We start from the raw sequence: 26,388 nt of genomic DNA, 5'->3' as shown, positions 1-26,388 counted from the left end.
GTATCCTGCTATCCCCAAAATATTTAAAATCCCCCACAAGTATGCTTCAGTCATACCAACTGAACAAATTTAAGAGACTTTCATTCCTGAATGTTGTGAGAGCACCATTATCTTCAGATGAGAAAGATAATAAAAATGATGCATACACTTTGTAATGTTTAATTCAAAGTTGACCTATTCTTGCAATCTAGGCATCGTTCTTTATACTGTCAGAAATTATATATTCTGAATACACATAAATATAATGATGATTTGTACAGAAGCCAGGTTATTCTCTGAAGGCCTATTTTCATATTTTCTTTGGGCAGAAATACTAGGATAGTCTTTCTTCATAATTATAGGGGTCATTACCAGCCTTTCAATGCAAGGGAATCACTAGTTTAACACAAAGTGAGAATTTTGCTGTAAAGGTTTGGCAGGAGAGCTGATGAGGACTTAACAACTCTTAGTGAAATTTTCTGAGTCATTGAAACTCTTTGTAGGGAAAAATCAATTTCAGCTAATTTCCTATCACAAATTGGTGAAAGTAGTTTCTAAATTATTGTTAACTAAATTAAAAAGATGGTTTTTTAAAAAAATAGCTAATAAAATTAATAATTTATGAAATTGAATTAAAAAAGAAGAAAGATCTGAAGTGATATACCTAAAAATATCAGTATATTTTGTGTTTTGATTTTTTTTACAACAGCTTTTGAGGGCTTTTTCTGTTTGTTTGATTTTGTAACTAAAAGAATACCATCTATTGAATATTTATACATAACCATCTACTGTAAAAAACAGTGAAATGTGGTTTTTCAGACTTATTTGACAAAAAATTCTCTATGTCTGGAGTTTTTCTGCCGTCATCAAAGTTTCAGTATCTCTCAAAAATTCATGGGCTTTTATTTTCTTTCTTAGCCACAGCAAAAAGCTTTTTTATTGATCTTTGTCTTTGATTTGTCTTTCTACTTTGATTTCTGACAAATCCTGTTTTTCCTAGCTTTCCAAATATGAGTATCTCTTTCTTACAAGGAATGCTTTTCTCACCCTTTGAATTAATTTGGTTGTTTACTTTTAGGTTTACTTCTTGTTTTGGTTTTGGTTTTTTTTTTTTTTTTTGGCTGGTTGTTTTTTTAAAATTTTATTTTAGTTTTTTAATTTTACTGCTATATTTCAGTTCCATTTGCAGTATTTGCTTATCTCATGTACTTTTCAGTTTTGTTTGTTCTTTCATATTTTAAACTACTGGCCTGCCTATCTTCATAAGAATATTTTACCACTCAAGTATATCTCCATACTTTGTCTATTAAAAAATGGGTGCAAAAGGAAAAAAAAAAACATCCTCAACCTTCTTACTACTGTAAAAGTAATGAAGAAAATTCATTTTTCTGTTATTTTATAATATACAATATATAAAATTATCTCTTTGATCTCTAGGCATATACTCTGTCCTTTTAAAAGGTACTGTCTTTTAAAAAGCCTTTTAAGACAATGGCTATACCCACAAAGGATTTATATTTTTAATCTCTTTGGAGTTTTTTTTGCTGTGTCTTCACTAATTTCCTATACTTATTGAATGCGGTCCTTGTACTAGAGGCAGAAGTTTTCTGTGTCTGGAGTGTATTTCTCAGATGGTAATATAAGCATTAGACATGTGTTAAAATAATAAGGATCTTCTAAAATCTTACAGGTACTTATAATTAAATAACAACAACCAAGAGCTGTAAGTTTTTCTTGCACCAAGGGAAGAGGACTTGTGGAAATCACTATAAGATGCAGAAAGTTACTTCCTATTTGTGTAGAAAGGCTTTGAGAATATTACTCCTGTTTAGAAGCAAATCATGTGTAATACAGGTCATCAATGAATAATACACTGGCCTTGTGAGGAAAAATCCATGTAATAAACTCTTATACTTAATTTTATGATTATTTACTTTCAAAAAGCAAAATGGTTGCATTTTTATTAATTAAACCTGTTTGATTTCTTCTGGAGTGAAAAGAAAAATAATTTCTCTTCAGCAATGGATCTGAAGGCTACTTGGAACATTGCTTATTTGATGAAAGTCAATGAAATATTGTAACTGTACTCTTAATGTTAAACTTTTTTCCTATATGGTTTTGGTTATGAGTAACATGTTTTAAAGTATATAATACATCAAGAACTATGGTATCTAGGAAGGAAAAATGGAGAATTAGGAGAAAAAAAAACAGAAAGGCATATAGATTACTTTTCAGTGCTAAATATGATTATAAACTACAGTTATTACACATGTGCATAAGGACCAGTGTGCAGCAATGCATTAGAAGTAGGAATACACAGTAATGAACAGCCTCTGTCCAATATTATTGCAAGATGAAAAAAAACCCAAAACAAAAGACAAAGGAACTATTCCATTAATTAACAGATACACTGCAAGCAGCACAGCAACAACTGCTTGTTCTGTGAACTGCTGTCTATGATGGGAGGCTTATCTGAGGGTTTAACCCAATTGAAAGTAAAGGAAGTACCTCTGGGGAAAGGAAGATTAACCATAAATTAAACTGAGATAACAAAGTCCTGGTTGCTCTGGCCAGTGCAGAAACACAAGGGCTGCCAATGAGAGAACTGCTAGATCTGCAGAATGCAAAGGGAAATAATTTTAGCTTTTTGAATATTACATTGCCATGTTCTGTAAAATGATTTTAATTATTTCCGTTTCTTTCCTCACAGAGATACGCACTTTTTTGCTTGATAGCCAGATCTTTGCAAAAATAGGCCAAGATCCTGCATGCTGACTGTAGATGTAGCCAATATAGAGAGAAATGGAGAAAAAGGTAATATGGTGTAGACCAAAGACAATAATTGTGGGAGGTGGCCCAGGGGAAGACCCGATAGGGTTGCCCTGGGATACTGCAATAGTGTAATTGCCTTAGGGTTCCTGCCTTTCCTCATGTCTATCATTGGTTGTATCTTCCCCTGTTAATGTCCATCACCCCATTGTACCATCCCCAGTTCTAGAAAGTTCCCCGTTCTATTTGTTGGTATTGGTTCTCTGGTTGAAGCCACACGTCTCCTCTTCTCCCATTGGTTTTCCCCTGATCACCCCATCCTGTCGTATTGGTCCTTTGTACCCTGACCCCACCTCTCTTCCCTCAGTTATAATGTCCGATTCCTCCTCTGGAGGTGGGCTCTCAGAGTCAGTTCCCCTCTTGTGAGGTTGTCTCCATGAGCCTTTCCTGCTTCCTTTTTCCCTCGCTTCACCTACAATAAACCCATAAGAACAGCAGCGCTCTGAGTCTCCTGTCATTTGGTGGGTAGGAATTCAAGCTATCTGGGCTACCACGGACTGGCCAGTAGGGGCTTCCCTGCAGGACCAAGGTCCGAAGGACACCTTTACAAATAATAACAAAAAAATTATGGACTTCTGGTTTTACTGCTTTTGTTCCTGAAACTTGAATCCCTAATTGTTGGAGATTTTTTCATCCCAGGTAAAGCAGTGGTAATTGTAACTGCAAGTATTTATGTGTATATCTATATGTATAAACTCAGAAAAAATTTGTAAAGTTCCAGCCAGGCTTAACAAGGCATAAACAGTGTTTGATACTTTACTTGCAAGCATATGCAAATTGTTCTTCAACTGAGAGACGATAAATGAGCCAGGTATTCTACTGATGTAAATCAAACAGCCTATTGACTACAATGGCATTATGCCAAGTTAAATCATCAGAGAATTGGTACCACTTAAGTTTCAAAAGTGCATTTGAAAATTTGTTGTATTTTAAATATTGGTGAAATCCCTCTGCAATTATTTTGTTTTCAAGGGAAAAAGCCAGAATCAGTTTGGGTTTTTGCCAGTATTGCATCCTCTTTTATAATACGGACAGCACATTCTGGACATCTATTCCACTTGCAGTGAAGTCACTTGACTATCAGCTTTTTACAAGGCACACTGCATTCTTCCTCTCCCCTCTGCCCTTGTTTGTGCTACACAGAGTTGGAAGGGATCTTGAGTCCAGCGCGGGACTGAATGTCCCACAGAACAGACAATGCCATGGAAAAAAAATAACATTTCCTGCTACACACAAATGATAAAATGGTGCTGTAGATAAAGCTATATAGGTTTCAGTCTTAATTAGTCGTAAACTAAGTGCATCACAGTCTTGAGAAGAGGACGCTCAAATAAGGAAATACAGAACCTTATGGGAAAAATTTAAAGGCAAAACCGATGGGTTTGCATTTTTCAATATATCATTGTTGTTATAAAAAGAGATTTTATTTAGCTGAGAACTTGCAAAGATTGAGAAATTGTGTGAAATCTTTTTTCATGGAGAAGAACAATGGTAATGAAATTTTGGCAGTGAATTTTGTTAGTGTTTTATTTAAACAAATTTTCACAAGAGAACAAAATCTTGTTGCTCTTTCATATTTGAATATAAAGTAAGTCATCATTTGATATGTTCTATTATGAATAAATATTTAAATATGGGGTACTTTTAAATATTTATATCTGTTAAAAGGAATGTGTTGGTTACTCAAGTGATTAAAAAAATGGAAGCAAGAAGTGATGTCTAAGCATTCCCCATCAACTTCATACTATCTTTAATTACATCAGTCCTGTACTCTATACAGTATATTTTCCCATTTCACCTCTCAATAGTTATCAAAAATGAACTTAAGTCAAACATTTGAGTCCTTTTGAGCAATTAGTACATATTCTGCATACCTTAATTTCAGTTATGCAGCAAAACAATTGGCTTAACACTTTTTCTCCTCTTATTCCTCTTCTAACCCTGCAGGATACTAGTGTGATGTAGAAATGAAATTTTAGAGAACATTACAAAGGAAAAGATGGAAATATGTGCTGCTTATGGATGGGATATAATTAATTTTCTTTATAGTAGCTTATGTGGGGCTGTGTTTTTAACCAAAACAAATAAATTGCATATTCTTTCCCCAACTCAAATTATACAAAACAATGATTTTGTTTCAAAATTTGTGGAAGAATTTATAATTTTTACTTCATTCCAATATGCATTCTCCATGTTCTCTTAGCTGCTCTAAAATCCAGCTTTTTCATTGTCTGTTATTCTCTACCTTGAAACATGTCTAGAAACGTGTCTTCTCCCAGTAATTATACACTCACAGGTTGTTACTTTCCACTCTTTTTTTTCTATAACTCTTTGTAGGGTGAGACTTGGAGGAGCAGCAAGTAGGGGACACCAATACAGAACACAATGCACTCATAGGTGACAGCTAGGTGAAACTGTACTAATAAGATCATTCATTAGTTTATGAATGTGTTTCACTGCTGAAAATTCATCTCAGTTTTTCAATGGTTCCCAGAAAAGAATATGATTCAATGAGGTAACTCCATAGTGGGTCACTACCTGGAGGCTGTAGAATGCTCCTGTCCGAGTCTCCTCCACCAGCTGGAGGTCGAACTGCGGGGGGAGGATCCAGTCCCAGCCTTGGATCCTGAGGGTGTACACTCCGGAAAAGGCAAAGTCTACCTGTTTCTTCACCTCTTTATGCTCTCTTTGCCACTCTAATTTGACTAGACTCAGATTTTCCAGTCTACCAGCTGCTTTTCTCATTTAAGTACCTCCTTATGACACTTTCTGATTATCCCTCTGTTACTTTTTCTATTTCATAATATATTTCTGACCGTGATGACCTCAGCTCAATCAATTCTGCTTCTTTTTTTTTTTTTTTTTTTTTTTTTTTTTTTTTTTTTAATACTTCACTGTAATTTCCCTCCCCTGCCCACTCTTCTTTCCCCAGACTTTTTAACCATCCAGTTTAAATCCAGTCTCTCATGTCTGGCAGCTCTACTGTCCCCTTCATTCATTTATGGTTCCTTGTGCTGTCTCATTGTCTCCTGCTTCCCAGGTCTTGGTCTTAGCCTTTTTTTTTTTAAAGTATATTTTGGCATTCCTACCCAAATTCTTCATCTCCACCTATTTTCAGCACAGCAAATTTTTCCTCTCTTAAATCTGTTAATACCAAAATGGTACCACTGTTGTTGATAGGCTTGGCCTTGGCCAGTGGTGGGTCCATCCTGCAGCTGGCTGACATTGGCTCTCTTGGACACGGAGGGAGCTTCTTACCAGAGCTTGGCATGCAAACCCAATACAACTGATCATGAAGGGTTGTTCCTCTCAGTTTCAGCTGAGGTATAGGAAGTGTAGGCATATTGTTTGAAACATTAATGGTGAACTCTTACCCTGCCTCCCTCTACAAATATGGATTATTTACTCACTTATTTTAAAAAATAAACATTTACAGCAAAGGAATTTTAACCTCATCTGAATGTTTATCATCTATTACTCTTAACAATGTAATTTGGTGCCATTGTTAGCAACTGAAAATAGGTTATTCTGATAAATGTTGATGGGAAATTGTGTTAAGATGCAAGAGTATATTGTTTACATTATGTTCTGTTTAGCCTCTTGGCTTTAGTGGGATTACAGGACAGTAACAGGGACCAAAGCAGACAGCTTTGGGGACTATGGGTGCAGAGTTCTGAGAGCAGTGGCCCATAAGAATGTATCAAATGGCATAATCAGTGTTTATAATGATCGAATAATGCTTACATAAATTCTTGCATTCTGATTGATAATAGCCTTCAGCTGGGGGCCATTTGCATTCAGAATGGTTACAGAGATATTGGTTTATTTCCTGTGACAATTCTACACCTATATAATGAAGAATAATGCATTTTCTTGCAGACTACACAAAATTAATTTATAATACAGAAGACTTTTACAAATAGAAGTAATGAAAAATTGTACACTTGGCCACAGTACACTTGACCTACAGCCAGCTTTCCTACTAATATATTTTGTCTGAATACAAATCATGTTGAAGATTACCTTCTATAAGAAAGAAGAGTATGTAGAAATATAGATTCTGCTTATAAGAAATTTTGCTGAAGTATAACTTATAGAAGAATGGGAGATCTGGGGAAAATTTATGGATTGACCAAAATACCATGAGTAGCTAAATTAAGTTTTCTGTGCATTTTATAGAACAGTTTTGGGTTTGATTTTTGGTGGGGTTTTTTTTGGTGGTTTTTTTTTTCAGTTGTGTTTGCCTGGTATTAGTGTTTTTCTTTAAAGTTCAGCTTCTCTGTTTTAGTTTACTTGTACAGAAATTTTTTTCCAAACATATCAGTTTAACTGGTGGTCATGGTGAATATAGTCCAGATTTTAAGATTTTAGAGGTTTTTCCTTCTTATTTACAATCTAGTACAAAATTTGAGATAGCTTACTTACTTCATGAATACACATTAATACACACCTGAAAATTATCTTGATACCTCAAGATAAGAATACTGTCCTTCCACGATTAGGAACTATTTTAGTATACATGAAACTTTAAACAATGAGGTTGATGAGGATCCATTTTTCTTTCAGGTCTAGAGCAACTGTTTTTTGGTCATCCCTTTCTAAGATGTCTCAGCACAAAGACAATAAAACTCATTTTACTGCAGTATTTATGGATGGTATACAGCTCTTTTTTTGGGTGTTTAATATGCCATGAGGAAGTTTCTGAGACAGTGAAATAGACTCCTTGACATTATCAAACTCTACTGAGATGGATTTTGTTGTCTCAGAAATGCTGCAGCTGAACTTTGTTCTCAGTGTGCCTAGAATTTGTTAAGATATGCACCTGACACCAAACTGTGGGAGACTGTTAGGGCCATGGAGGAGATGGCAAACAACCTTTTTGCAGTAGGATTTGATGAGTAGAGAGATCAGGAAAAGGAATTACACACCTGAGTTTTCTTCAAGGTAGACCTAAACAAGATAGTGGTGGTTTCACCCAGCCATCATGTTTCAACTCACTGCTCAAAATCACTTTTACTTGGACAGACAACAATGACACTGTGTTTACTCTCTAATTTTTTTAAATTTACTTACATTATATATTTTTTTAAATGTTTGCTGTTTTACATTTGGACATTTTTTTTTCAAATGGGAAGAGCTATTTTTCTCCTTACTAGCTACTTTGTGTATTCTAAGGGAATTAAGAAGTTTTTAACTGCATCAGTGGGAAATATTTTGATGTTCTCAAGAATGCCTTGTATAAAACAATAATTCCAATCTTTTGATGTATATTTTTTATTAACTTTCAATGAATCCTATAAGCTACTAGTTGCTCACAATGTCAGAAAAAGAGATTAAAAAAAAGAGTGCTCTATAATATAGGTTTAATGGTCATGTAATATGTGAATTCCCTCCTTAATGAATACAATTGGAGTGGGTTTCTCAGTATGTTTCCAAGAAATCTTGGAAACAATAAGGTGCCACTGGTGACTTTTCATTGTAGAAAAGGCTTTGTATAGCATAATGGTCAAAGTTAAACCTATACTCAACAAAATAGTTCCAAAAATTATGGAAAACAGACTAACAATCTAATTAAATGATTGGTTTATGTATTTGTTTTTGAATCTTTCCCTTTCCATTTCTATGTACTCAAATCCCAGTGAGAAATGATACTTTTAAATAGAAAATTACTAAGTAGTAGATTTTTTCACTTCTTAATCGGCTTGTCATGACATATTGAAGTAAACTCTGGAAACTGGAGTGTGCTTCTCATCTATCTTGTAAGTATTCCATATATAAAATCAGATTAAAATAGTTTAATAGTTTAATATTTAGAATTATTTTAGTCTTAATCATGGAATACAAGATCATTAAAAATGCAATTTTTCTGTCAGTAACTAATTCTTTGTTTAAAGTGATGGCATATGTGATTAAATTCCAGCTTACAGCAATTTCAATTAGACTAATGAAAACTAATTATGAGTATTTCCAGTCACATTAGTAATATCAGTTCTGTAATTTATCTGCTATATATTTAAAATATACCTGTATAGTCCAACAGATTTTTTGTAAAGTTTCATGCTAAAAACATGACATAAGTTATGAGAAAATCAGACAAAGTAAATAACTGAATAATCAGATAAAATGCTAATGCAGTTTAGAAATTCATTATGCATCTTGTCAATGTCCCTGTAGTAAATATTTCAATATATGTCCCTTATTGTTGTGCAGGCTTGGCATTAAGTAATCACGACCATGATGTTTGTAGCACCAAAGAAATGGACCATAGGAAAACAAAATAAGATTCATGTTTCTTGCAACTGAAATGGAAAATTACTATTATATGTCTATAACTGATTATCTTCTACTTTGAATCGAATAATTGTCTGGATTTAACAAGTCTGAAGGGATTTAATAGCTGGTGCACTAAATGATCTGGTTTTTATTGAGAATCTGTAACAATATTGTTTTCTAATGGAAACAGGATTTATTTTGCAATATAAATTCCTAGTAATTAAATACCAGATAATTTAACTGTACTTAATTTATTTATAAAAATAGAAAAAAATTTGAAGGGCTTGAAAAATTCTAAGCATGTTCAAGAATGATAAATTCGTCCCTAAATAGTCAAAACATTGGCTTATGAAAATGCTCAAAGGAGACAAGGAAAACTGACAAACCTCTGTAGGTATATGTACCTCTCAATTCTCTGGTATTACAGAAAAGTGTTGTTAAAGTTCTTTACTGCTTTCCTTACATTTGAAATTCTTATAGGATCTTGTTAAGAAAATATTTAAAAAATTACCAATTTCCAATGAAACTTGCCTTTGAATGATCTGAAACTTTTACTTTAAAATGATGGGACAAGTCCATGATGAAAAAATTTACAATTAAAAAAAAAATACTGAATGTCAGGATATATGTAAGGGAACATCTGTTTTTTTCTTCTGATTAACTTAGTACAAAAGACTTGAAATATATTTTGGCCATTGATGAGTTTATCCATCCTGATTATTGAAAAGAAGTCTGAGTTACCCACTGACTTTCTAAAACAATAGAGAAGTGTGCTGAAGTTTTTGAAAATATTAACTCTTCAAGTGCAGTGGATTTTATCTGCCTGAGGCTGTTTCTCTGTGAAACTTCATGTCATCTGACTTGCTGATTTGCCTTTACTTGTAGTATAAAGAATAAGTCTAATTTTTTGAAGATTTTATACATTATTAATAGATCATCATGTGAGTAGCTGTATGGTCACCTAAGAATTTAATGTCACATTAATTTAAGGGGAAATAAACATTTGGAGCAAATGTCACTAAGTTAAATTGTTTAACTAAAGATTTTCAGGAAAGTGGCATTTGTTTTCCACTGTCTTTGACATTGTGACTTTTCATTTTGAGAGAGCACTAGGTGTGAGGCCAGTAGCAACTAATACACCATACTAGAGAGAATCAAATTCAGAAATTATTAGCTTAATGGTTAAGAGCAATCATTATATCTGTGAAAGGTCTTCAGTCTAGAACAAATAGACTGTTGTCTCTCAGTTAAAAGACCATAAAATTTCTAAATAGGTATTTTCACCTAATGGTTAGAGGGCCAAGAGTTCCCATATTAGACTTATTTCCAATTCAACCACTGAACTACGATGCATGACTTCACTTGGATTAGAAAACTAATGGGAAAGAGCCAAAGGTTCAGCCTTTGATTTTATGGCAGTTACTCAAGTATTTAATATTTAAAGGTAGAAAGTATTTTTGGATATATTAGTGCAGCTCATATATAAAAATGGGCTTTACATGTTATAAATGTGCATAGATATGAAACAATACTCACATGGAAACAGTAGCATTACACACAAATAGATAATAATTTATGCATAGGAAAACACTGAGATTTTTTTTGGTTTAACAAAGTATCTATTAAACTCCTAAAGGTAGTTCACAAGTGGTCAGACCCACCATTGGCTAAAACAGAGCCCATCAGTTTTGGCACTGGTAGCACCTCTGTGATGACGTATTTAAGGAAGGGTAAAAAACACCATGCAGCAGCTGTGAGAATGAAGAGAGAATTTGTGAAACTATGTAGTCAACAAGGACAATGCAGAAGGAAGGCGAGGAGGTGATCCAGGTGCTGGAGGACATTCCTCTGCAGCCTGTGGAGAAGACCACGGTGATGCAGGTTGATACCCTGCAGCCTGTGGAGGACAGAAGTGGAACTGGTATCCACCTGCAGCCCATGGAGGACTCCACACCAGAGCATGGACATACCCTAAAGGAAACTGCAGCCTGTGAGGAACCTGTGCTGGAACAGGCTCCTGGCAGGAGCTGTGTTCTGTGGAGAGGAGCCCATGCAGGAGCAGTGGCCTGAGGAGAAATCTTTCAGGAGCAGTCCATTCCTGAAGGACGTACCCCATGAAAAGCACTGTGGAACATGTGGAAACTGTCTATAAAGTATTGTTTCCCATGGGAAGGACCCCACACTGGAGCAGGGGAAGATCATGGGGAAGGAGCAGCAGAGGTGACATTTTATGAACTGACTACAATCTCCATCTCCTGTCCCCCAGCACTACTTATGGGGAGGAGATAGGAGCTATGAATGCAGTCATGAATTATGCCTAGCAAGAAAGAGGTGTGGAGAAAAGGTGTTTTTTGTTTCTTTTTATTTCTCACTATCCTACGCTCTTATTTTTTAACAATAAATTAAATTAATTTTCCCAAGTAAAGTCCATTTTGCCTGTGACATTAATTAATGAGTGACTTCCCTGTTCTTATATTGATCCTAAAGCTTTTTCTTTGTATTTTCTCCCTTTATCCTCTTGAGCGTGGGAGTGATAGTGTCTTGGTGAGCAGGAGGCTTAAACCACTACACCACATTATGTTTTTGGCATGCCTCTTTTTCACTGTTCTGTGCTGGTTTATCTTGGCATCTTTAGGTAGGTATTTTGTGTTTTATGATGACGACAACCTCATTATTAAATGCCAGACATTATAAGGAAAGAGAATGCTCCACTTAGATCCATGTGATGGGGAGAAATCTAGCATGCAGTCAAATGTCTGAGAGTTTAGTGTTAAAATCTCTGTTTTTCTTCTTCAGTTCCAATTTATAACAAATAAAAAGAAACTCCATGTTCTTACCATGACACTCTTCCTTCTAAATTGCATCTAGCAACTCACATGGGTTTTAAATGGCAATTCTACTTGTGTTGGTTTTAGCACTATTTTTTCCCCTGTAAGAATTTTAAATATAACTAGAAAATTAGTCTGTAAAATTACGTGACACAAGGCCTCAACATTATTTCAGTTCAGAGAATAGAATAGAATAGAATAAAATAGAATAGAATAGAATAGAATGTTGCAGATTATGTTTATCCTTTTGTGGTTTTGCTCTGTCTTAAACAGAAGATATGGTTTCATGGATATATTTTGTATATTATCAAAATATACTGGAGAGAGACTGTGTACAAGGGCATGTAGAAACAGGGTGAGGGGGAATGGATTTAACCTGAAAAAGAGTAGGTTTAGACTAGCTATTAAAAAGAAATTATTTACCATGAGGATGGTGAGGCGCTGGCATAGATTGCTCAGAGAAGTCACGGGTGCACCATCCCTGTAAGTGTCCAAGATCAGGTTATATGGGGCTCTGAGCAACCTGATCTAGAGAAAGGTGTTACTGTCCTTGGCAGATTAGTTGGAACTAAATGATCTCTAAGGGCAACTGCACTGGAACAGATAACCCAGAGATGGTGTGGAATCTCCCTCACTGGAGATATCCCAGAACCATCTGGATGCAACCCTGTACATTTGCTCTGGGCTGATCCTGCTTGAGCAGGGAGGCTGGACTAGATGGCCCACTGAGGTCCCTTCCCATCTGACCCATTCTGTGATTCTATGTTGTTTTGCCTAGAACTTTGAGAAAAGTTTTGGAGATAACAGGATGGGGAAGAATGAATACTTTCACAGGTGTCAAGTACAACTAGACAGCACTGTTATGAACCTACAAACAAGAATTATAAACAGGAGAGAGATGGAGAATCTTGTCAGTCTCCTGATAGTGCTTTGCATTTGCTTCTCTGTTGTTTAGGGCTTTTGCTTTCTTGCTTACTTTTGTTTAATCCCTGAATTTCCAAAGCAAAATGTAAAAGTAGCCTTTTCTATTTGTCATCTTAGCAAAAACAGAAGTCACAGGGAAATGCTGTTGATTCTCAGTTGTTTCTGCCAGAAAACACACTGATCAAGAAAAAAAGAGCCCAGATCCTTTTCCTTGCAGCGTACAATATTTGTGTGCTAATTTGTATCTCTACACTGATAATTGAGATGTCTGCTGTTAGACAGTAGCCTTTGAGGGCAAATTTTCCTGGAATGACAAAAAACAAGGGAGCAGGTGGGAAAATACAGTATGACACAACCAGAAATGAGAAAAGGATTAGAAAGAAATTTTAAAAACCAAAGAAAAAGCACCATACTTCTAAATTCTCTACTATGAACCCTTGCCAGAAATTGGATAGGTTTTCTTTTTCTTATTCTTTTTTCTCCTTGCCTTGCCTTGCCTGTTTTTTATTTTCTTTTCAAATCCAGGTACAATTGAGTAGAGTGCTGTTCATGGCAATAAAGTGTAGTAAAAAGGCAATATTTAGAGTCACAGAGTATGCTTATCTTTTAGTTAAAGACTGATCAGTAGGAGCTTATTCCGATCAGGACTGGGAGACAGCACCTTCAGAATGTATATGGAGGTTAAATATTTTCTCATTCCAGTCATACTTACTGCTCTCTGATTTGACTTGTTAACCATCTTCTGTGATCATGGGTAATACCAGTGAAGGTTGTTTCAAAGTAGATAGTGATAAATACTTGTTGGATTTAATATCATGATGATTACATATTAAATGACAGTTTAAAAGTCTTTTCAATAAAAAAGCTCTAATTTTTTACTTCTTTAAATTTTAAGTGATTACTACAAAACCTGAATCTTCATTTCTTACAGAAAGAAAACAGATGTTTCCATTCTTGTAGCTGATTTTATAAAGCAGCTCATTATCTGCAGAAATGCCAAAACTTTCTTTCTTTTGTTCTCATATGCTTTCATATTATGTATACTTTTGGAGAGCTATTAGACAGTAGACATGTTTGAAGCATTAAGTACAAGAGATACAGACTGATGTCATTCTCAATCATCTTTGCAAATGCTTATGAAGTAAAATCAAGTCACATCCATCTAATTCCTGACACATTAGACACTCTTGCTTTGATAACCTGGCCCTGACAATTTTATCAGTATGGGAAGCAATCTTGTTTCTATTTTTTTATTACATTCTTCACAGAGAAAGACAAAATCTTACAAACAGTTCAGAAAAATGAAATTATGTTCACCTGTGGTCAAGCAAAACAGTGTCCTGTATCAATTCAAGCAGCCTTGTTTCCAACAAAGGTTTGCATTTCAAACCTCTGCATATCATGCAGAGTATGATATGTTAGAAGTTACAAAACTAAAGGGAAAAAGTTAAAGCTGAGTAGGAAAGCGTAACTAAAATTCAAAATTTTCTAATGAAAAAAATTCAATTATCCATGTCTGATTTAGAAGGAGGTAAGATTATTCAGAAACAGTTCTTTGATATGAGGACATAAGGATTAAATAGTAATTCAGTGCATTTTGTGGTTTGTTATGTGGTGAATCAGATTTAATATAAAGACAACTGAAAGGGAAGTTAATGAAAAAATATTAGTGAGCTGATTATTTATGTTCAAGCAGAATGTTTCAGCTTTGTGCCCATGAAATGTCTCCTGAAAATTTTGTTTTAATATATTATTTTCATATATATTAGACTCTTAGTATTTCATTTTCCATTGTTTCTTCTTGGATGTTGCAGAGTGCTAGTTTGTAAGAGAGAAGAAAAGAGAGCTCTTTTTCAGTTCTAGAGGTAGTTGACTGATGGAGCCATTTGAACTAGTAGAAAACCTATATAGCATCTGGAGCAGTAAAATAAGGAAATGCTGAGAAAAATTGTCAATAGCAAAACCCCCCCCAAATATTTCATGAAAATGCTGGTCCATCATTACATACAAGCTGGTACATCAGTGGATTTTTTGGAGGTATCTGAATTCAACAGTCAAAAGTTAGAATCTCAATAATTGTCATTTGAACTAGCATTGGTTGATTTTTTTTTCAGTGATTATTGTTTATTTGAATGGATTTAAGTCAAGGGTCAGCGTCAGATCATACAAAGGTGCCTGTTGTCTACCAGACAATATGACAATACCAGCAAATAGGTACTAGAGTACGGATGTATATTCCCTTAACTGGAATTTTCTGAAAAATAATTATTTTTCAGTCCAGTATCCAGAAAGGTAAAAAAGCAATAGCGCAATTATTTGTGCTACATCTATTAAGCTAGATTTGTAGATAAAGAGAGCCTTAACTTTCCAGATCTTCAGAATATTACTTATAACAAATAATTAAACCTGACTGAAAAGAGTGTAAGAACACAAAAACTGTGTCTTGGTTTGAAAGACAGGTGTCTGCTAGGGAAGGCAGGAGCCTCCCTTGGAATGGAGAATGTAAATCCCGTCCCTCTGAATTATTATAATTTTTAAATTAAGGAGCTCTCAGGCAAAGATAGAAGCATAGGAATAACAGTTTTTATTAGTATGTATAACAAGGAAAACAAAGGACAATAACTATGGCATTAACAACAAACAGAACCAGGGACCCAGTAGCAGCCTTCTTGGCCACCGGCACTTTCCCCTTTGGTGCAGTTGAAGTAATACGTGGAATAAATAAATAGACTCTACAACCTGGTGTAGTTATGAAGTGGGTATGTATGTCAGCGCCCGGCACAAGTGAGATAGTTCTCCAAAAACTTGTGCCCCGAGCCTCAGTCTGACCCACACCTTTATTCACAAAGGTGTTCCATATGCAATACATTACACAACCTTTCCATGCAAATTCAACCCCTGGCCCCGCCTGTCCTTGTCTCTCATGCTAAATAGGTCCACGCCCTTCTGGGCATGCATGGCTTGCTGTGGTGGTCGCACAGGGATCCTGTTGCATCCCAGGTTTGGGTTCACATTATGGGTTTTTTCTTTGTTAGTTTTCCAGTTCTCTGTACCCTCGTGCATCCCCCGAGTTTTTCCCTACTCCTGTGGTTTCCGTGCCCGTCTCCCCGTTCTCGCGGTCCCACTCACCCCAAAGTCTTGTGTCTGCCCCTGCCGTGTTCCCATTGGTCACTGTAGTACATGTCATCACCGCGATGTCTGTACCCATTGGGCAGGAAGGCTCCCCGTCCGCCCTGTCCCTTCCCTATTTGATCCCACTCCTTGGCATGCTCGAGGCCATTTGCGTCCGTACGAAGCTGGGAGCGGCTGCAGCTTTTCCATCGCAGCTCTCGCAGCCAATAAAGCATCCAGCCGCCATGCGGACAGATTTGGACGAATTCCTGCCTCTTTGTTTCTTCCCTCGCGCCGACGGCAAAGCGCGGCCAACAGCCCACCCCAGAGCACGACAGCAAAAGCGCCCAGAAACTGCGGCGAGCCCCGGCCCCGACGAAAAGCTGAGACGCCCAAGCTGGGCATTCGGGAGCTGATCGGGGCAGACAAAAGTAAAGAGCAGCCGCGGGATCCCTCAGTGGTCCTGAGGCTGAAGATTGTGGTCTTCCTCATGATTGAACTTTTTAACATTTCCCCTTTGCACATGCGCTTTTGGTACTTTGGTGCTTGTCTGAGTATGTCTGTTAGTCTTGACAGACTTGGAGACAGAGGAGCTTCTTTATCTGGGTTCTTTGCATCCCTTGGTATTGTTCTTTATGTGAGAAGCTTCAGAAGTTTGCATTTTCCTATGCCCTTTGTATCATGGCAGAAGTTTCTTAAGTAAAAGGTTAAAATTCAACACATAATTTTAGAAGCTAAAATTTAAATGCTTAATTCATTTTGTTAACTCAAGTGAACTCCAAAAATCTCTATTTCACAGTTACCATCACAGCTGGCAGGAATAAGCAAAAATCCCGAGGTGGTGGACGAGATGTATCAGAAGTTCCGTGGTGGTAGCTGGAACTGTGGGATGGTACCGGCTACAGTGTGGAGAAACCCAGAGCAGTCCCGAAGAAGGGGCAGGGCAGCAGCAGTGGCAGCCTAACTCTGAACAGGGCAGGGAGAGGCGAAGTTCAGGATTCCCGGGGCACACAGACAGATGGTGATGGGTCCCTCAAAGCTGAGCTCCAGCGGTGCCAGTGAATTCTCTCCACAGTAAGCGACAGCCTGGCCGTCCTTCTCTGATGCCAAAGAGCGAGCCAGAGCTGCTGCCCCCAACCCTGTACTTTACCTGCCCCCAAAACTCAGGGTATCTTCCACATCAGAGAGAAACACCCTGAGAAAAAAGGTGTAGCCAGATGCTAGCCTCCTCCCCGGACTTCAGCCACTTTCCTTTGTTTTTTCTTAAGTACCCATAAGCACCCATAAGTACCAAGCAGTTAGTTTCCCAGCAACTTATAGGAAAAAAGTCTATAAGTAAAAGAAAAAAAAAAAAAAAAAAGAAAAAAGAAAGAAACCCAACCCCCAACAAACTGGAACTTTCCCGCATTATGATGAAATAATATAATTTTAAATTGTAATTATAGTTCATAGTTATTACCTAAAAGTAATTTCAAATGTTTCCTAGATCACAACTGATTATGAAGTTTTCCATCCAGACCCATTTCCTTATGATATGGAATAATTTTTACTTCTGCTTTAGTTACCTGGATCTAGTTACCTTACAGCAGAAAAGAAGCCAAAAGACTAAGTGAAAACTGTAATTCTCTTCAGAAGATTCAGCACAAGTAGGGGAAAAGATTACTTATTTCATACCTCCTTAGAAGTGTTCTGAGGCTTATTCAGGTGCATTATATCAACCAAATATGAAATTTTTTAAAAAGGTCATTCTTATGATAAATCAAAAAGATAACAGTTAAGATCAGGAAAATAAACACTAAAAATAGAATTATGTCTTAGAAGTATGTCCCTGGACTTTCTGAGCAGAAAATGTCCATTAGTGAAACAAAAGTTCCACACATCTGATAGACAGTCAGTATAGTAGATTAACTTGTGTGGAAAAATTTTCACTACAGTGTGAAGGATTTGGAAATAATGTTGCAGGGCCAATAGAGGATTTTTATTGTTGCATTCTGATATAAGGACTTAACATTTGTGAGTTAACTGTTAGAAATTAAATTTTTCAGGCATAGTGAGGTATGAATTTTTTTTTAATGCCAAAATATCAACCTATAATGAAGGAAAAGTTGCACTAGTAATGCACCCTCTTTTCCAGAAAATAAAATTTATACTCCGGTTTAAATGTCAATTTTTAAAATTAAGTACTCAAAGATCATTATCTTAGGGAATTAAACTGAGATTCAGTGAGAATAACTTCTAAATTTTCTCTCTTTTTTTTTTTTCCTTAGAAACAGGACTGTATTATCTTCTTCATCTCTAATTTAATTAGATATGGTTCCATTCAAAATGATGTTTGTTCAAACTGTGTCTGTATATCCTGAGCAATAATGACTAGCAGAAGATGTGTGATGCTTTTTAATACTGCAGAGTTTCATTTTACAAATTAAGTTCCTATAATAGGGATGATGGGTAACAAAAGAGCATAAGAGATGTTAGAGCTAAAAGATAATTTAACACTAAAAAATGTAATATACCTTTATCTATAAGCTTTTGATATGGGAAAATATAGCAATTTGTTGAATAATTTTTGTTTCAAGAAACCAGAACAATTTTATATAGGAAAGAAGAAAGTTAGAATTAAGGCTATCTGTATGTAGAAGATGCCTGAGGAATGAATATGTTTGCTAAAACAAAATGTGTAATTAAAATACTCATTAAGATTGAAAGCTTCTGAAGAAGCATCCTAACATTTGTGTTGATTTTGCATTGGAGCCACTCATGGCAGTGATTTTTTTTCTGCGAGCACCTGCCGAGAACTTCTTCTGTGCCTAGCAAAAGTAATTGCTCGCTAGCTTTGAGAGTAGGCTAATTAATGAGCCAATTAAAAACTAGATGTTAATGAGCCAATTAAAAACTAGATTTGCCTCTTTGAGATTCACATTTTAAAATTAACAAATTCTGGGAATGCTCTTTTTTTTTCTTCTGGCCTGGGAACAGGTAACAAGGCTGGTCTGGCCCCCTTTGTCTCGGCTGGGCTGGGCCAGGAGGGCTTTGCCAGGCCGGACCCCAGTGGGTGCCGCGGGGCCCTGGCCCTGGCAGAGCCAGGCCACGGTTGTTAATATCTTGCCACTGAGTTCCTCCCTTCTCCAGCTGCATGGCCGCCACATGAGATCATGTGGCTGAGGCCAGAGGCAGCCCTGAAGCCCACTGAGAAAACAGCCCTGTGGGGTAGAATTGAATGCAGCAGGGGCCAGATAGCAGCCATGTGGCCGATCCTGACATAGCCTTCAGTGCGGCCTGAAAATCCATCACTAGGACTGCTTTGCCTGCCCCCAGACAGGGATCAAATGACCACCTACAGGCCCCGAGCAAGATATTAACTCTTTCAGTGCGCAGATGAGACTTATAGACCTTCAATCCTCCCTCAGGTGAGAGAAAAGTACAGAGTGAAGATGTATAGAGGAGCAACATGAAGACACCAAGGTCAGTAAAGAAAGAGTCAAGTCCCAAATGAAAGGAAAATGAAGAGATGCCTTTATCTTGGGCTGAAATCCTCTTGTAAAGCTATGGAGAAAAATGTAATTGATACATCAGACTCTTTTTCCCTATAACTCATTGAAAAGTATGGAGGAATCAAGCATTCAGATTGTAGGTATGAGCAAAGGCATCTATGCTAAAGCAAGCAGATGTTAAAGAGGATGTTAACTTCTCTTCCCATGAGAAGTTTAAACAGAGAGAGAGAATGCAGTGTTCAGTTTTTCTTTGACTTGGTCCTGGGCAGCTGGGGGTGCCCGGCTAGTGGTGCTGCCTTTCAGGGAGACCGGGGCTGCTGCGTGTGTGTGGAGCAATAGGGCTGAGCTTCTGCGTGGGTCTGCCGCTTTTGTAGCCAGATGCTGAGGCGAGATAGAGAGCCAGAGAGATGGCGCACTTCACCTACGTGGCTGAGAACTGTTTATTTCCCACGTGGCTGCAGCGGTGGACAAAGCAGCTGTCCTCAAGCCTGCATAGGCAAAATGGCGCTGGGGCAAAGGGAACCTGGGGTTAAATAAGAGGCGGGCTGACAGGGGCGGAAGCCCCCCTCACCCAATGGGGACAGACTACAGAGGAGTGACTTGGACCACAGCAACCTATGGGAACATAACAGGAGTGTGTACAGAGTTCTGGGACAAGTGGGATTACAGAGGTGGGGTGACTGACACAGAACTTTCTGTGGGGTAGGGGAGTGGTTACAAGATTGACAGGGGAAAGCTCCCATAGCAGACAGCCTGGAGCGAACCGTTTTGAGGAGAAAATGAGGGTACATAGAACCGATCTAACTAACATTTATTAAATTCCTTAACTGAACCAACCCAGGATGCAACAAGAGAAGAGTGATGAAGACCCTTTGCCCTTAGGAAAAGAAGAAAACCTCTATTCCCACAAATAATCTCAGAGACAGATAAAGACAACCTTTGGTCTTGAACAGCTCATCCTTAAAATAGTACCCCATAAGTTGACATAGTCCATAAACACATCTGTGGGAAAGCTGTGAAAAATAAGAAAGACTTCACAATTGCAGATTCCCAGGCAGCTGCTATGTGTAAAAATTAAAAGCCACAAGGGAACAGGTTTTTTTTTTTGCAGAGAAGTTTCTATAGCATGTCAACAGAGAATCCTCTCCCTAAGTAAACTAAAGAAAGACTATTCTAAAGGTGATAAACTGACTAAATTGTTTCTATACATAATTTGTGGAAAAGAAAAAGTTGTACAGGGGAGGAGAAGTGTGCTAAAAGTTTTACTCTGATTCCTATAATTCTTTATTTTAGTTACTGTTAATAAAGTTATCTTTATACCCTTGCAAAGTTTTGAGCCTGATTTGCCTTCCTCCTAATCCTATCTCACAACAAGAAATGAGTAAGTATATTCTAATAAGTACACTGGGTTTTGGCCAGCACTGAACTGGCCACATCAATTAGTGCGTTGGCCAAGAAATCTCAAATTAGCAAACCAAAAGCACTACAACTTTAAAAGGAAAAAGACAAGTCAGGAAAAAAACTCCACAGAAACAAAAAAAAAAAAAAAAAAAGGGGAAATTCAAGAGAAAAGTAAAAAACCAAAATGTTCTATTACTGATAATAACTTTTTTTCTCATGAAGTGTTTCCGCTTAATCTTTTTCCTCAATGTAAATGATGCAACAGTAGGTTTTTAGGTGTAGCCAATGAAATACCTCGTTGGGATTGAAAAAACTCTTTGAGGATTGAAAAACGTCTCTGAGCCATTGACATCATAATCTGCACACAATAATGGCTGTTTTCTTCTAACATCTCAGCAAACTTTTAATGGAAAAGATTTATAATGAGGTTTTCTATTTCTAGGCTTCATTACTTTTTATGAAGCAAAGCAAAGTATACTTACTGGAGTACAAAGATAAAAAAAGTCTTAAAATGGTAATAACTAAGTAATAACTGGAAATAATCCAACATTTTTAGTATGCACAATAGCTTCTTTTTGACTTCAATTTTAACTTATGTGCTAGTTCAAAACATGTAAATTTCCTTATACTTACTACTTTGCTTGTACTCTTGCCTTTGATGGTGCTCTTAAAGTAAGTTTTCACTCTTTTGAAACCTACAAATTATCTGATATTTCTTGTGCAATTACTATTAATTCTTATGAGCAACACCATGCAACAAATTCTGACCAGTTTTCTAGATCAGCTGATGAAATCCTCAAATCCCAGAGAGACTTCAAACTCAGTGATCTTCCTGATCTACCAGTGCTCAATAGCCTGTAAAGAGGCATTCTTAGCAAATAGATGTTGAAAGGAATGCCTGCATTCTAGCAAAAGTACTTACAGGAATATGTAAAGGTAAGATTTTTACAAAAAGAGGGTTGTATTTGAAAGTAGTTTACCTGTTTAAGTATTTAATAAGTGGATCAATGAACAATGGAACAAGTGTCCATGTTTGCAGCACTGAGAAAAGGTATAATTATTTTCAGTATCATTTTCAGTATTATACTTAAATTGTGTATTGAATCGTGTTCAATAAAGCATAATCTTGACTTTATATCAACACAAGTCACAGTGTAAGAAAAAAACAGACACAACCAACAAAACAACACAAAGTTGTTTTAGCAAGAAAACAATTTAATATCTCATTTATGAGCTCAAAGACCAAACAAATGCAATGAGATGAAAAATGTGAGTGTGAATGGTTTGGGAGCTTGCAACAAGCAAGTCAAAAAACACAGTTTAACAATGGACCAAACTAATTTGAAGTAACTTCGTATAATTCTCTTTTTGAGAAATAGATTTTCTTGCAGGACAAATAAGACTTCTGTTTGTAGAAAAACAGTCTTAGACAGGTTGGGTGTATTACCAAAAATGTTAACATAATGCTGATTTGGTTAAAAACCTCTCTCTATCTGCTCTGCAGTTTTTCTCCAGTTTTCAGCAGCACCTCTAATTTTAACAAGCCAAGAGGTTTTTCCAGATCTTTGCAGTCCAGCTTTTAACACAGCCTGCATAATTGCAAAATCGAAGGGTTTATACTAAGCAAAATATTTCTTTGCATTAAGTTACCTCTTTATATAATAGAGAATCTTTCTTACTGCATTATTATTTACACATGATGAAATGATACACTATTTTTAAAAAATAATTTCTTTCATTTTGGAAGAGGAAACCACTTGCATGGGAATAATTTCTTGAAAGTTTTATCAATTCTGATAGAAATTTGTTTTGACCTTCCACTACTTAAAAGAGTAGATATATAGTTCCATATCTTCATTCCTTCATCCTTTGTGTTATTGCTGAGCCTGTCAACAAGGGTACTAGTGAGTCTCACTCCCTTTGGTTTATTACATGCTTCTGATCCTTCTGGCAGATGGCAAGATACTATATGAAAAACAAAAAATGACAGAGAAAGATAAAAATAGCACTCTTTAAAAGCTATTTAAGCATCTTGAAAAATATTCACCTTGTAAATGAGAAACTTTTATTTCATGCAACCTATAAATCTTGACAATATCAGAATACCTGTACTGAAATACTAGTCTTGAAATGACAGTGTTTATTGAGGTAATGTATTACTTTGTATTTGAATATTTTTCACCAGCTGGAACTCTTTCCCAGATAATTTTTATTGTAGCTGGAATAACTTCTTGTTGTTGTTGTTGTGTTACTTTTTTCCCGGAGGTCCAATATATTTTATTAGATTTTCAATTTTGTCCAAAAACATTTGTCAAATGGAAAATGACTTGAGAATAGAAGCATGTCAGCTACAGTATGTATAGCCTGCAGCATCCCCAAACCCTTCTGTCCCATCCCCTGTGGCACATCCTGCATTTTATGCCTGCAGGAACTACAAAGAGGCAGCAGTGTAGTTTCCTGGCTGATGATCATAGGCTGAACTGTGCTCCTACTAGACCTGACCCTGGTGAACCTGTCAAATGCAACATCAGTTCCTATCATTGTCTCATGAGCAATGAGTTATTTCTTTGATTGATCTGTAGAGTTGCCAACTATGTGAAGCTATGCAGATTTGGTTGGGGTTGGGTTGGTTTTTTTTTTTTTTCCTCTTTCTTTCTTGTGCTCTGAGCTTGGAATAAGTTTACAGCCATCAGTCAACATATACCTGACAAGTTCTTCATCTGGACATTTTACTAATATTATTTTTATTTGATTTATTGTTGTCTAAGCCAACTTTGATGTGGTTTTATCCAGTTTCTTTCTCAATCATTTTAAGTAAGAAATTTGAAAATCTTCTGTTTCACAATTCATATCCATCACAAAAGAGTCCAGTCAACTACTTAAATTTTAAGAAATTATAAGGACTCTCCTAAGAACACTCTTACATTTTAAATTTAGTTCTTACTGGGGCTTTTTTTCTCCTTAAATGTGTAATTTTCCAGCACAAATAGGAAACATAAATTATCAAAAGTACATTTTAAAGCTGTTTTCTGTTGAATCTCTCTAGGAAAGTTTGAAATGCTTTACAGTGAATTAATTGTCCAGGTCTTCTACTGGGTTACCCTATTTTTAAAATTTCCATTAACTCCAAAGTGGCATTCCATTCTTTTCCCTCGGCCCCGCGCAGCTCCGGTGCCTTGAGCGGCACCGCCTCTCAGTGGGACTCGGGTTCGCCGCTTTTCCCAGACGTGGCTCTGTTCCATGGTCCAAGTGGGTCTGGCCACGCTTTCTACTGCTGCCGAGCGAGGGACATTGGCAAAGAGGCGAAGGGATATCCAATTCACCCACGAGGGAGGCTGAAAGTGTTTATTTGCCATGGAGCTCTGCAGCGGAGAGGTCGCGACCCGCCTCCAGTGCCCGCATGGGGAAAATGGTGCTGAGTTTTGGGAGGCACAGGCTTTTATCGGGGATGGGGCGAGGAGAGCAGAAGCCCTCCCGTCCAATGGGGACAGGCGCCGTAGCGATGACGAGGACCACGGCGACCAACAGGGACGCGACAGGGGCGGACCCCGGGCTCTGGAGTGAATGGGGTTGCGGGATTGGAATGACAGACACCGAAGTCTCCAGACAGGACGGGGAGTGGTTGCAGGAGTGATGGGCTGAAGCTCCAATAGTAAGAGACCCATAGAGAACTGCCACGGTGGGGGGGGGAGAAACAAAGGGGGTGCGCGGGTGTACACAGAACTTGGCTAGCTAACACAGATTGGAACCCCTAATCTACACCCAAATCCGGGATGCCGCACTCCAAAATGTCCTGAGTCAAACCATTAAATCTTTTGGTACTTTTGTGGCAGAGATTTGGTGGCATTTGAAAAGACATGAATTGTGGTGTTTTGAAAATACATGAATTTACCTAGATGATGTATTTAAATTTATTTGAATTGTATTAATGTAAACATTCATGTTAGAGATCTGCCAAACACAGCACTTGCAGTTTTCAGTGTGCCACATTCAGTACTATGAAAAAAGTTAACCTTATTTTTCAGTTTTTGAATTTTATGTCGTTTTTGGGTTCTGCTTAACAGAAAGGTTAGACTACCCCAATAGAAAATGGAATTTCTGTTGAAGGCATTTTGTACAGAAATGCCCTGCTCTGTAGGTTTTAAAAGGAAGGGAATCTACATTTGTTGAATTTCTGTCTGGGTATTGACTGGGATAGAGTTAATTTTTTCTTAGTAGATGTTACAGTGATATGCTTTGGATTCAGTATGTGAATAAAATGGATAAAATGTGACAATAGCTTGAAAATTTTCTCAATCAAATTGCCTTTATTAAACATCAGTATTTCAGCATCTGTTAGTCTTCTTTTCACATATAACACAATTGCTGTCGTTCAATACCTTTTACCATTAAGGAGATTTTTTTCTGCTCTATTACCTTTTACAAAAGCAATTGAGGATGTAAAGTACAGACCATGTGTTTTGTGTTTGCACATGCTTTAAAGCACCTCTCCATTGCAGTCTGACTGTAATTGGTTTCAATGCTCCTTGGAAAAGATGTGGAGATTGTCTCTACAAGCAAATCACTTCAGGTTTCCATCCATCTTTGCTGTTTCTTTTTGTTTTGCAGAGAGCAGGGAGGTTTTCTGGCAGAATGTATGTGTGTTTTCTAGAACTGTTTTCTAGAACCTGAATGTATATATGCCACCTTTTCAGAGATGACAAAGGAAGTAATTCTGCTGTTGCTCTCTCTCTCTGCAGAGCTTATTCCTTCACATCTATTAGCTCCTTGAATAAAACCAGGCTGTAAAATGCAATTGATGCTGAAGGTACTTGTGCAGTTTTACCTCAGACAGTCATCATCCTGGTCATCACACATCTCCCTGAAACTAGCCAAGGTGGATACCATATCCAGAAAACTGGAGCAGTCAGGGTATTTCTTCCTGGGCTTTGCATTTTTTGCATGAAAAAGAAAGGAGAAAGGTGCTGTAACACCTGTAAACAGCTGTAAATAAATTTTCAATTTCACAGAAACTTCAGCTATATTCATTACTCTATAGGTTGACATTGCAGTTATCTGAGCTGGAGGGTTTGAACCCAAATCACATGGCAATAAACCCCACAGAACAGTCACAGATCAGACATGATCTTTAGCGTATTGCATTGGGAAGTGCAGGGACAAACTCACTGTGTCCTACAGTAAATTTGGGGCAGTCTTGAGGCTAACATAGATTCCACAAGTAGTTAAACTGTAAACATCTGGAGATAGAGTTTATCTTGCTTTTCTGCTGTTTAAACATTTACCACAATGACGACTGTAGCGATTGAGGATAACAGACCAGCACTTTATAATCTATCAGAATAATCTTTATTAAACATGCTTTTGTATTAATTTATACACAAGTATTTATATGTTTCTTCTGTGTACAAATTTTAGGATTAACTACACAGCCAGTGATTAAATTAACCAATCATGCAAATAAATGGCATAGCAGATGTTTCTTGCTCTTTATCACCCATAGCAGCCCAGTGTTCTGGGCCGCTTAATTGAAACATTCTCACATAGGTATTTAT

This window comes from Anomalospiza imberbis, chromosome 2, assembly GCF_031753505.1.
Source record: "Anomalospiza imberbis isolate Cuckoo-Finch-1a 21T00152 chromosome 2, ASM3175350v1, whole genome shotgun sequence".
Taxonomy (NCBI): domain Eukaryota; kingdom Metazoa; phylum Chordata; class Aves; order Passeriformes; family Viduidae; genus Anomalospiza; species Anomalospiza imberbis.
Note: the sequence above shows the minus strand (reverse complement) of the source record.